Here is a 12,364-nt window from a genome sequence, read left to right as displayed (position 1 = left end):
GCAGCGCCGGACCCACACCAAACATTCACCAAACTACTCAGCCGGCAGCCTACCACAATTATTCCATTCTTTCCGCATCCGCACACTTCCTTATTTTTAACTCCTTTTCACTACCGCACAGGTTAATCGCCGCACGTCCCCCGCCGGCAAACATTACTCCTTTGCCTACTGCATGCAGGCTTCTCTTAACGACCCTCTGTTATCAACTCCGCTAACAGCCACAAAATCTCCGCCGCACGAAGCCCACTGGTAGCTGCTGAATAACATGCTTCCCTAAAACGTCGCGCTGTCAGAACACTGGGAGCTACACACACCAACAAGTCCATACTGCAGGCTGCAGCCACAACAATTTTCTACATTCAAACATCGACGGCCTCTTCTCTCTAAAAATTCACCAGACCGCTTCTACCACCAGCAAAGAAGTTTCCATCCCTAATTCCTCTGTGATTCCCACTAACCTAAACATTAAGCTGGCATTGAAGGGTGTGAATTACCCCGGCCAATCTGTTCTTTTAAATACAGCTTTTAGCAAGTTTTGAAAGGAGAAGAGCAGAACTTGCTATGCCAATAATATCGAGTCTTCTGTGGCGAAGTGGTTTTTGCATAGAAAACAAAGCGGTCAGTTGAAGAGGAATAATATCAGTACTTTGTTTAAAACTGTGTGTAAAAAGCTGTCTCTTTATCATTAACAATAAGTTGTAAAACGTGAATGGGGAGTGACAGTCTTCAAGTTTGTGAGAAGATCGCGCCCTGGTGGAATAAAGGCACGAACAGCTTACAGCACCTAGAATTACCAGGAAGTATTTAGAGTAAAACGGTTTCTAAAAGCTGGCTTTATGAAAGAGAGAAAAAAAAAATATATATATATATAAAATAGTAAAATGGAAGGGGAGTGATAGATTTAAATTAATCGTGAAGTGGAGCGCCCCCTGTATAAAGTAAAAGTGAGAAAAGCTTACAGCACCTGGTATTCCCAGGTGGTCTCCCATCCAAGTACTAACCAGACCCTACCCTGCTTAGCTTCCAAGATCAGACGAGATCGGGCGTGTTCAGGGTGGTATGGCCGTAAGCGAGAGATGCTACCAAAAACAGCCCTTTTGCATTACACGCGTCTATACATGCCAGTTAGTCCCATTGGATCCTACTCCTGGTTTTTTTTTTTTTATCTGACTCACACTGCAGCCCCACCATCCAATCGGCAGCGCCGGACCCACACCAAACATTCACCAAACTACTCAGCCGGCAGCCTACCACAATTATTCCATTCTTTCCGCATCCGCACACTTCCTTCTTTTTAACTCCTTTTCAGTACTGCACAGGTTAATCGCCGCACGTCCCCCGCCGGCAAACATTACTCCTTTGCCTACTGCATGCAGGCTTCTCTTAACGACCCTCTGTTATCAACTCCGCTAACAGCCACAAAATCTCCGCCGCACGAAGCCCACTGGTAGCTGCTGAATCACATGCTTCCCCAAAACGTCGCGCTGTCAGAACACTGGGAGCTACACACACCAACAAGTCCATACTGCAGGCTGCAGCCAGAACAATTTTCTACATTCAAACATCGACGGCCTCTTCTCTCTAAAAATTCACCAGACCGCTTCTACCACCAGCAAAGAAGTTTCCATCCCTAATTCCTCTGTGATTCCCACTAACCTAAACATTAAGCTGGCATTGAAGGGTGTGAATTACCCCGGCCAATCTGTTCTTTTAAATACAGCTTTTAGCAAGTTTTGAAAGGAGAAGAGCAGAACTTGCTATGCCAATAATATCGAGTCTTCTGTGGCGAAGTGGTTTTTGCATAGAAAACAAAGCGGTCAGTTGAAGAGGAATAATATCAGTACTTTGTTTAAAACTGTGTGTAAAAAGCTGTCTCTTTATCATTAACAATAAGTTGTAAAACGTGAATGGGGAGTGACAGTCTTCAAGTTTGTGAGAAGATCGCGCCCTGGTGGAATAAAGGCACGAACAGCTTACAGCACCTAGAATTACCAGGAAGTATTTAGAGTAAAACGGTTTCTAAAAGCTGGCTTTATGAAAGAGAGAAAAAAAATATATATATATATATAAAATAGTAAAATGGAAGGGGAGTGATAGATTTAAATTAATCGTGAAGTGGAGCGCCCCCTGTATAAAGTAAAAGTGAGAAAAGCTTACAGCACCTGGTATTCCCAGGTGGTCTCCCATCCAAGTACTAACCAGACCCTACCCTGCTTAGCTTCCAAGATCAGACGAGATCGGGCGTGTTCAGGGTGGTATGGCCGTAAGCGAGAGATGCTACCAAAAACAGCCCTTTTGCATTACACGCGTCTATACATGCCAGTTAGTCCCATTGGATCCTACTCCTGGTTTTTTTTTTTTTATCTGACTCACACTGCAGCCCCACCATCCAATCGGCAGCGCCGGACCCACACCAAACATTCACCAAACTACTCAGCCGGCAGCCTACCACAATTATTCCATTCTTTCCGCATCCGCACACTTCCTTCTTTTTAACTCCTTTTCAGTACTGCACAGGTTAATCGCCGCACGTCCCCCGCCGGCAAACATTACTCCTTTGCCTACTGCATGCAGGCTTCTCTTAACGACCCTCTGTTATCAACTCCGCTAACAGCCACAAAATCTCCGCCGCACGAAGCCCACTGGTAGCTGCTGAATCACATGCTTCCCCAAAACGTCGCGCTGTCAGAACACTGGGAGCTACACACACCAACAAGTCCATACTGCAGGCTGCAGCCAGAACAATTTTCTACATTCAAACATCGACGGCCTCTTCTCTCTAAAAATTCACCAGACCGCTTCTACCACCAGCAAAGAAGTTTCCATCCCTAATTCCTCTGTGATTCCCACTAACCTAAACATTAAGCTGGCATTGAAGGGTGTGAATTACCCCGGCCAATCTGTTCTTTTAAATACAGCTTTTAGCAAGTTTTGAAAGGAGAAGAGCAGAACTTGCTATGCCAATAATATCGAGTCTTCTGTGGCGAAGTGGTTTTTGCATAGAAAACAAAGCGGTCAGTTGAAGAGGAATAATATCAGTACTTTGTTTAAAACTGTGTGTAAAAAGCTGTCTCTTTATCATTAACAATAAGTTGTAAAACGTGAATGGGGAGTGACAGTCTTCAAGTTTGTGAGAAGATCGCGCCCTGGTGGAATAAAGGCACGAACAGCTTACAGCACCTAGAATTACCAGGAAGTATTTAGAGTAAAACGGTTTCTAAAAGCTGGCTTTATGAAAGAGAGAAAAAAAAAATATATATATATATAAAATAGTAAAATGGAAGGGGAGTGATAGATTTAAATTAATCGTGAAGTGGAGCGCCCCCTGTATAAAGTAAAAGTGAGAAAAGCTTACAGCACCTGGTATTCCCAGGTGGCCTCCCATCCAAGTACTAACCAGACCCTAGCCTGCTTAGCTTCCGAGATCAGATGAGATCGGGCGTGTTCAGGGTGCTATGGCCGTAAGCGAGAGAAACTACCAAAAACAGCCCTTTTGCATTACACGCCTCTATACATGCCAGTTGGTCCCATTGGATACTACTAATGTTCTTTTTTTTTTTTATCTGACTCACACTGCAGCCCCACCATCCAATCGGTAGCGCCGGACCCACACCCAACATTCACCAAACTACTCAGCCGGCAGCCTACCACAATTATTCCATTCTTTCCGCATCCGCACACTTCCTTCTTTTTAACTCATTTTCACTACCGCACAGGTTAATCGCCGCACGTCCCCCGCCGGCAAACATTACTCCTTTGCCTACTGCATGCAGGCTTCTCTTAACGACCCTCTGTTATCAACTCCGCTAACAGCCACAAAATCTCCGCCGCACGAAGCCCACTGGTAGCTGCTGAATCACATGCTTCCCCAAAACGTCGCGCTGTCAGAACACTGGGAGCTACACACACCAACAAGTCCATACTGCAGGCTGCAGCCAGAACAATTTTCTACATTCAAACATCGACGGCCTCTTCTCTCTAAAAATTCACCAGACCGCTTCTACCACCAGCAAAGAAGTTTCCATCCCTAATTCCTCTGTGATTCCCACTAACCTAAACATTAAGCTGGCATTGAAGGGTGTGAATTATCCCGGCTAATCTGTTCTTTTAAATACAGCTTTTAGCAAGTTTTGAAAGGAGAAGAGCAGAACTTGCTATGCCAATAATATCGAGTCTTCTGTGGCGAAGTGGTTTTTGCATAGAAAACTATGGAAGCCCGTTTCCGCCACAAAAAGAAAAAAAATAAGTCATAATAACGAGAAACTTTCTCATTATTACGACTTAGTATCTCATAATAACAAGAAACTTTCTAATTTTTTCGACTTAGTTTCTCGTTATTATGAGATACTTTCTCATTAGTACGACTTAGTATCCCATAATAACGAGAAACTTTCTCATTTTTACGACTTAGTTTCTCGTTATTATGAGATACTAAGTCGTACTAATGAGAAAGTATCTCATAATAACGAGAAACTAAGTCATAATAATGAGAAAGTATCTCATAATAACGAGATACTTTCTCATTATTACGACTTAGTATCTCATAATAACGAGAAACTAAGTCGTACTAATGAGAAAGTATCTCATAATAACGAGAAACTAAGTCGTAAAAATGAGAAAGTTTCTCGTTATTATGAGATACTAAGTCGTACTAATGAGAAAGTATCTCATAATAACGAGAAACTTTCTCATTTTTACGACTTAGTATCTCATAATAACGAGAAACTAAGTCGTACTAATGAGAAAGTATCTCATAATAACGAGAAACTAAGTCGTAAAAATGAGAAAGTTTCTCGTTATTATGAGATACTAAGTCGTACTAATGAGAAAGTATCTCATAATAACGAGAAACTTTCTCATTTTTACGACTTAGTTTCTCGTTATTATGAGATACTTTCTCATTATTATGACAGTTTCTCAGGAGAACCTTATGAATGTGTACAACAAGTTGAGGTGACTGTGGCTAGAGTTAGCGGAGTTATGTTTGCTAAGCATGTTCAGCAGTACTTTAAACGGGGCTTCACAAATAAAGAAATACTAACGTTGCTGAAAGAGTTACATGGAGTTCAAATTAGCAATCGAACCCTCGAGCGAATTCTGTACAGACGTCAGCTTTGGAGAAGAAAGAACAAAACTGACGAGGCTGTTGTGGCAGCATTCATTCAACAACAGCTACAAACATCGGGTCAGTCGCACGGCTATAGATGGATGCATCAGAAATGTTGGTTACATGGGATTATTACTGACAGAGAGACAGTTCGCATGATATTTCGATTACTAGACGGTCAGGGAGTGGATCTAAGGGCAAATAATCGACTGCGTCGGAGAGTGTACAATAGCCGTGGTCCCAATTACGTATGGCACATCGATGGATATGATAAGTTAAAACCGTACGGCATTGCCATAAGTGGATGTATCGACGGGTTTTCCCGGAAAATAATTTGGCTCGAATCTTACAAAACAAACAATGATCCACGCGTTATTGCGGGATATTATATAACAGCTGTTTCTGAATACGAAGGATGCCCTACAAGAGTCAGGCTGGACCATGGAACGGAGAACAGTTATATCGCAGATATGCAAAGATTTTTTCAGTCCAATGAAAATTTTGCGGCACAGTGTGTCTCTTTCGGCCCAAGTACTACTAACCAACGAATTGAAAGATGGTGGCTCACTCTCCGAAGCCAGTGCGCACAATTTTGGATGAACATCTTTGACAGTCTCAAAGAAGATGGACATTTTATGGACACGTTTCTGGACAAATCGCTGATCCAGTTTTGTTTCCAAAACATGATTCAGGTAGGCATAACATAGAACACCAATCACACACAATGGCAATGTAAATTATGGCTATAAAATTATTGCACATATTCCAGTTTGTAGTGCATGCAAAGCAAAACAATACGTGTACATTTGCTGTCATAATAATGTCAGGTTGTGCTGTATTTTCAAATGCATTATCGTAGCATTTTACATAACAGCCGATCTTAACTGTAGTCTTCTCTTGGGCCACTTTGCTATAACTTTTTAATCATTCTGAAATATATTCTTATGACCATGTGCAATAAGTTATTTCATACCCTGATTATGATATCACGCGCGAACGTCATTTATACAAGTCACAGTCGGCGTATGGAGCAACTAACATTAAAAACGTCTCACTGTCGGCAGCTTTCTCCCATCGTTCACTTAATAGAGCTGAGGCGGTTCGTTCAAGACCGATATTTCAGCGGTGTATTGCAACACCACGAAATAAACGCCAGAGCAAATTTTATTTTCCAATTCCATGACTTTTCCATGTTTTTCATGACTGTTCTTAACCTGTACATTTATACATTACAGTTCACGTATGCATTACCATTACAGTACTTGTTTTTATACGTAACCAGATTGCACCACCTTGAGGTGTAAATAGCCTATTATTTCTTCTGTCTTCAGGAGGAACTGGATGAAATTGCGTCTGCATGGAACAATCACAGAATAAGACCAGTTCACAACTCGAGGTCCCCTAACGGACGTCCCTTACTGATGTATACAGTACCTCATTTATATGGAGCTACAGATTTCTTGCAGAATGTGAACCCTGAGCTGGCTGACTTGTGTCTTGAAGACTGTTTGTTTAAAGATTATCCTTGTGATGAAGATGTATTTCATGTTTGTGTTGAACTAATGTCAGAGTATAATCTGTCTGTGTCAGATGATGTCTATGAAATGGTGGACATGTACATTAGACTTAGAGAGCTAATTATTAGTGAACTAAATGTTGAGTGATGTACTGATGCTAAAAATGTCAATTGAAATTATCACATGGAATATATGCATTTATATTCATACTGATTTCAATGAGAATTTGTAAAAGTACAAAACAGACTCATTCTAAATTTAAATTCACATTGTATTATTTATTAGTCCAAACACTGTTTATTAGTCCATTTTTTGTCTTAAATTACTTTGTTTTAATGTATTCCTGTGCAATATCCAATACATTAACAGAAATAAACTGTATAGAGTGAAAATAAAGTGCACAGCACCAAAACATATAAGTTTCTTATAACGATAATTATATATATAAAAAAATCTCAGAATAAAATGTCTAAAACATCTGAACATTCAAATTAAACTTCTTGAATTCAAAAGACACCTAAGCATAAAATGTCTAAAACATCTGAACACTTGCATTAATCTAAATTAACACTAGCATTTACCCTTTTCTTTTGGATTTTTCAACTTTTCCTCCTTTTTGTTGGGTGTTGACACTTTAAACAAATAAGTCTAATTCAAACAAAAGATAAAGGTTCAGGGCTACAAAGTCACTCAGTGTAGGTAAAATGTTTCAATACAAAATGTGCACAATTGTGTGTCCATGGTGTAACTGATATAATCAAACTTTACATGGAACAAAGTTAACAAACACTACATTGTGCATTTTAAGACATGCATGGTACACATTTGCGTAAGTCACAGTGGACTTTCAGTACCACAAACTTTTTAAACAATGTCCATTACCCATACATTTGATTCCAGAACTTTGTTGATCTCTGATCTGAAGTCTGGATAACTGTCATAGTGGAGTGACAATTCCAACACACAGCCACAAGTATGCGCTATAGGTCTCCGCTGAAAGCCTTTTATTTGCGTAAAGATAATGCTAATGATTTTACCAAGAAATAAATCAGATCCTGTGCAAAATCTGAGAAACAGCGACAGTCGTTGCGGGTCAGACTCCCTCACATATGTAGTTACATACCTCTGAATGTCCTTCTCCTGGGTGTTCAGTGCCTCTGGGAAGGAAAGGGACTTCACAACTTTTCTGCTTGTCGGAAGCAGATACTCGTAAGTTGTTAAAATCTGCTCAATTTCTAGCCCAGCAGTTGAAAGTGTGGTTGCCCACTGATCAATGACATATGCAGGTTCTTGGAGCAGCTTTTTGTGTGCTAGCTCTTGAAGGATATCTCCAAAATTGTTGGCTGTTGGCCTTTTCCTACACAGGTAATTATCCAAAATCTCAAGTAATTCATCCTTGTCAACACTGTCAAAGTCTGATCGCCAAGATTCGAAAACTGCTCGGTCTCCTTCTGGAACAAACTTGAGGAAATTTTCAATTAAATCACTCTTGATATACCCAGAGGCTGCTTGTTCCAAAATCACTGGAGCTAGTCTGACAGGAAGATACTTTTCCTTCCGCCATCCAAAAGCTATTATACGGCCAACACTTTCCCACTGTGCTTGGCCAAAATCGTGACGAAGAAAAGGCACTTTCAAAGAACTACCCATGGTGCACTGGTCGTAAAAGTCATGCCAGAATTCAGAAAGACAGTCCCTTACTACTCCTCCATCATCATGCCCCATCTCAAAATTTCCATCTGGCAGTACAAGCTGGATTTTCACATTTTTGCTTAGAATACTTTCATCAGAAAAATGTGAAATAAGTTCAAGAAGTACATTTCCACGGTGAACAACTAGAATTCTTGGTGTTTTCTGACTTTCAGGAGACATAGGCAGTGTGTCATCCATGCTTTGCTCAGTAATGCCTCTATGATTATCTGTGACGAATGTAACTACGTTACTGTCTTCCAAAAGATCCAAAGTAAATGGTTCAGTGCTCACTACCTCTGTGGAGTGAAGAAAAGATATGCTTTGGGTGCTGGAAGTGTCTCTCTCATTCCCAATGTAGATAACATCTGGTACATCTGCATTTTGGGATGTATGAGATGACTGTTCTATAATAGGGGTGGAACTCTCAAAATCCTGAAAACTTAAATTTTCTTCAGAAAATTCTACATTTGCATTCCCCTGATTTTGTGTACTATTTTTTGTTTTTGTTGCCAAGTAGAACCTAAGAAGTGGCAATTTAGTGTCTTCGTACAATTTCCCCACTGTTGCACTTTCATCCACTGACATTTCCTGATAGTCTTTCAAGTCAAACTCAAATTCTGTGGTGTTCCCTTTCACATTCTTTCCATTTGGAAAAAAGAGACATGTCGCTTCTTTTATCAAATCTGCTTTGCTTGAATCCTTTGAGACATCAATTTTCCGTGTGCCCCCACCTTTTCTTGTTCTCACCTGTTTTAAAACCTTTTCTTCATCATCATAATGCATCCACCCCAATTCTATCTTCCTTACACTTTTCTCCGCATTTTTTGTGACCAATTTTTGAGTTGAGCCTTTTCCATATTCCTCAGTTCTTTGTTTTTTGGATAATTTGGATTTTAGGCGATCAAAAAGCTTTGATTTGCGAGTTTGGGGACAATCTTCCTGCCGCCTACAAAATCCAAGCACGGCCAGACGATCTCCATAAGATGGCAAGTATGTCTTCAGTTGCTCATCTGTCATCAGTAGAATGACACTGACATCAATCTAAAGAAAACAAATAGTGCAATACAATCATCTATTTAAATATGCACAGTATTACAGACATTTTGTTCTTTCCCATTATTGATATTGCAAGTCTGTTTAAACATACATAAATGAAAGCCAATTTTAATGCAACAAAGTATTTAAGTACTGTCACAGATTTAGAAACCAAGTACAGTGTGTGTGTATGCCTACGACTACCACTCATTTTGACGCTAAATATTACTGTAATTTAGGTTTAGTTAAATCTTACCTTTTCCTGTTCCAATTTTTCAATTGTTTCTTCTGGAACATTTCTTTGTCTTAAAAACTGTATCAAGTCACCCATTTCTGTGGACATATGCATGTTACAATTTCTTAGGATCATTGCCTGGTGGTGCAGTAAAATCACACCGATAACATAGCACAGAGGTGTTTAGAACAGATCAAATAACAGATTAAATTTCAAAAGCATACATTCGAAGAACCTCTTGTTAAAATCCCCTAATTTAACCAATAAAAAACAATGCGTGAAAATGAAATTTTAAGAAGTTTTTACATATTCGACCTCCCACCAAATATGAAACATTACGCTTGGTAAATAGATCACACATTGCTTGACATACAAGTAGCCAGACATGCAAACCTAATACACTAATCTAACTAGCTTTGTCTAACCGCAGTAAATAACATTTGCAGTTAACTCTATGCTGTATTCACTTGTGGTCTTAAATCACGAAGAACTGTATTCAGCACAATTTGTAAGTTTAAATTATTTTATTTATAATTCTAAAATCTGATCACGTGGACTGGCACTTATGCTAGATCTAGTTTATTAAGAATGCACAATAATAAATTGCAGTGAATTTTCCAAAAAACGCCATAGCATTAAAAACAACTGTAGTATGTGTTCTCGCAGACACTTTAGGTTGCTCTTTGGTCACAACGACTTTGGGAAACTCTCTCCCTATTAGCTATATCACGTTAAGCAGCCTACCCGAAAATCTAAACTGAGAACCATAAACTTGCCACCATGAAATTACGAATAACACAACTGCACTTACCTTAGATAATGATGCGCAAAATACCATGCCCGCCATAAACGTAGTCGAAGATTTGGAGCTTCCTCCGGAAACGGAAAAAGCCTCAAGTCATTTAAATCGAAGTCATGAAAAAAAAAAATTCTCGTTGTAAAAAAAAAAAAAATATCGTTAGAAAAAAAAAATTCTCGTTGCAAAAAAAAAAACGTTTCTCAAAATAACGAGAAACGTTCTCATTATTACGACTTAGTATCTCATAATAACGAGAAACTAAGTCATAATAATCAGTAAGTATCTCATAATAACGAGATACTAAGTCGTAATAATGAGAAAGTTTCTCGTTATTATGAGATACTAAGTCGTACAAATGAGAAAGTTTCTCGTTATTATGAGATACTAAGTCGTACAAATGAGAAAGTTTCTCGTTATTATGAGATACTAAATTGTAATAATGAGAAAGTTTCTCGTTATTATGACTTATTTTTTTTCTTTTTGTGGCGGAAACGGGCTTCCATAGAAAACAAAGCGGTCAGTTGAAGAGGAATAATATCAGTACTTTGTTTAAAACTGTGTGTAAAAAGCTGTGTCTTTATCATTAACAATAAGTTGTAAAACGTGAATGGGGAGTGACAGTCTTCAAGTTTGTGAGAAGATCGTGCCCTGGTGGAATAAAGGCACGAACAGCTTACAGCACCTAGAATTACCAGGAAGTATTTAGAGTAAAACGGTGTGTAAAAGCTGCCTTTATGAATGAGATAAAAATATATATATATATATATATATATATATATAAAATAGTAAAATGGAAGGGGAGTGGTAGATTTAAATTAATCGTGAAGTGGAGCACCCCCTGTATAAAGTAAAAGTGAGAAAAGCTTACAGTACCTGGTATTCCCAGGAGGTCTCCCATCCAAGTACTAACCAGACCCTACCCTGCTTGGCTTCCGAGATCGGATGAGATCGGGCATGTTCAGGGTGGTATGGCCATAAGCGAGAGACGCGACCAAAAACAGCCCTTTTGCATTACACGCGTCTATACATGCCAGTTAGTCCCATTGGATCCTACTCCTGTTTTTTTTTTTTTTTATCTGACTCACACTGCAGCCCCACCATCCAATCGGCAGCGCCGGACCCACACCAAACATTCACCAAACTACTCAGCCGGCAGCCTACCACAATTATTCCATTCTTTCCGCATCCGCACACTTCCTTCTTTTTAACTCCTTTTCAGTACTGCACAGGTTAATCGCCGCACGTCCCCCGCCGGCAAACATTACTCCTTTGCCTACTGCATGCAGGCTTCTCTTAACGACCCTCTGTTATCAACTCCGCTAACAGCCACAAAATCTCCGCCGCACGAAGCCCACTGGTAGCTGCTGAATCACATGCTTCCCCAAAACGTCGCGCTGTCAGAACACTGGGAGCTACACACACCAACAAGTCCATACTGCAGGCTGCAGCCAGAACAATTTTCTACATTCAAACATCGACGGCCTCTTCTCTCTAAAAATTCACCAGACCGCTTCTACCACCAGCAAAGAAGTTTCCATCCCTAATTCCTCTGTGATTCCCACTAACCTAAACATTAAGCTGGCATTGAAGGGTGTGAATTACCCCGGCCAATCTGTTCTTTTAAATACAGCTTTTAGCAAGTTTTGAAAGGAGAAGAGCAGAACTTGCTATGCCAATAATATCGAGTCTTCTGTGGCGAAGTGGTTTTTGCATAGAAAACAAAGCGGTCAGTTGAAGAGGAATAATATCAGTACTTTGTTTAAAACTGTGTGTAAAAAGCTGTCTCTTTATCATTAACAATAAGTTGTAAAACGTGAATGGGGAGTGACAGTCTTCAAGTTTGTGAGAAGATCGCGCCCTGGTGGAATAAAGGCACAAACAGCTTACAGCACCTTGAATTACCAGGAAGTATTTAGAGTAAAACGGTTTCTAAAAGCTGCCTTTATGAATGAGAGAAAAAAAAATATATATATATATAT

General features: G+C 39.7%; 1 protein-coding gene and 4 non-coding genes across 5 annotated transcripts in view; all 5 read right to left on the bottom strand.

The window, feature by feature from the left end:
- The window catches only part of LOC125719098 (protein NYNRIN-like), a 99,651-nt gene that overhangs the window by 41,736 nt on the left and 45,551 nt on the right, over positions 1-12,364 (bottom strand). The gene's annotated exons all lie outside the window — the stretch shown is intronic.
- LOC125733520 (5S ribosomal RNA) lies at positions 953-1,071 on the bottom strand. The gene has a single exon (XR_007392864.1). It is a non-coding gene; the product is annotated as a 5S ribosomal RNA (ribosomal RNA).
- Positions 2,151-2,269, bottom strand: LOC125733519 (5S ribosomal RNA). The gene has a single exon (XR_007392863.1). It is a non-coding gene; the product is annotated as a 5S ribosomal RNA (ribosomal RNA).
- LOC125736635 (5S ribosomal RNA) lies at positions 3,349-3,467 on the bottom strand. The gene has a single exon (XR_007395910.1). It is a non-coding gene; the product is annotated as a 5S ribosomal RNA (ribosomal RNA).
- On the bottom strand, positions 11,247-11,365 carry LOC125734827 (5S ribosomal RNA). The gene has a single exon (XR_007394130.1). It is a non-coding gene; the product is annotated as a 5S ribosomal RNA (ribosomal RNA).

This window comes from Brienomyrus brachyistius, chromosome 2 (assembly GCF_023856365.1).
Source record: "Brienomyrus brachyistius isolate T26 chromosome 2, BBRACH_0.4, whole genome shotgun sequence".
Lineage (NCBI taxonomy): Eukaryota > Metazoa > Chordata > Actinopteri > Osteoglossiformes > Mormyridae > Brienomyrus > Brienomyrus brachyistius.
The sequence above is the reverse complement of the archived record's forward strand: the minus strand, read 5'-3'. Positions and strand labels throughout refer to the sequence as shown.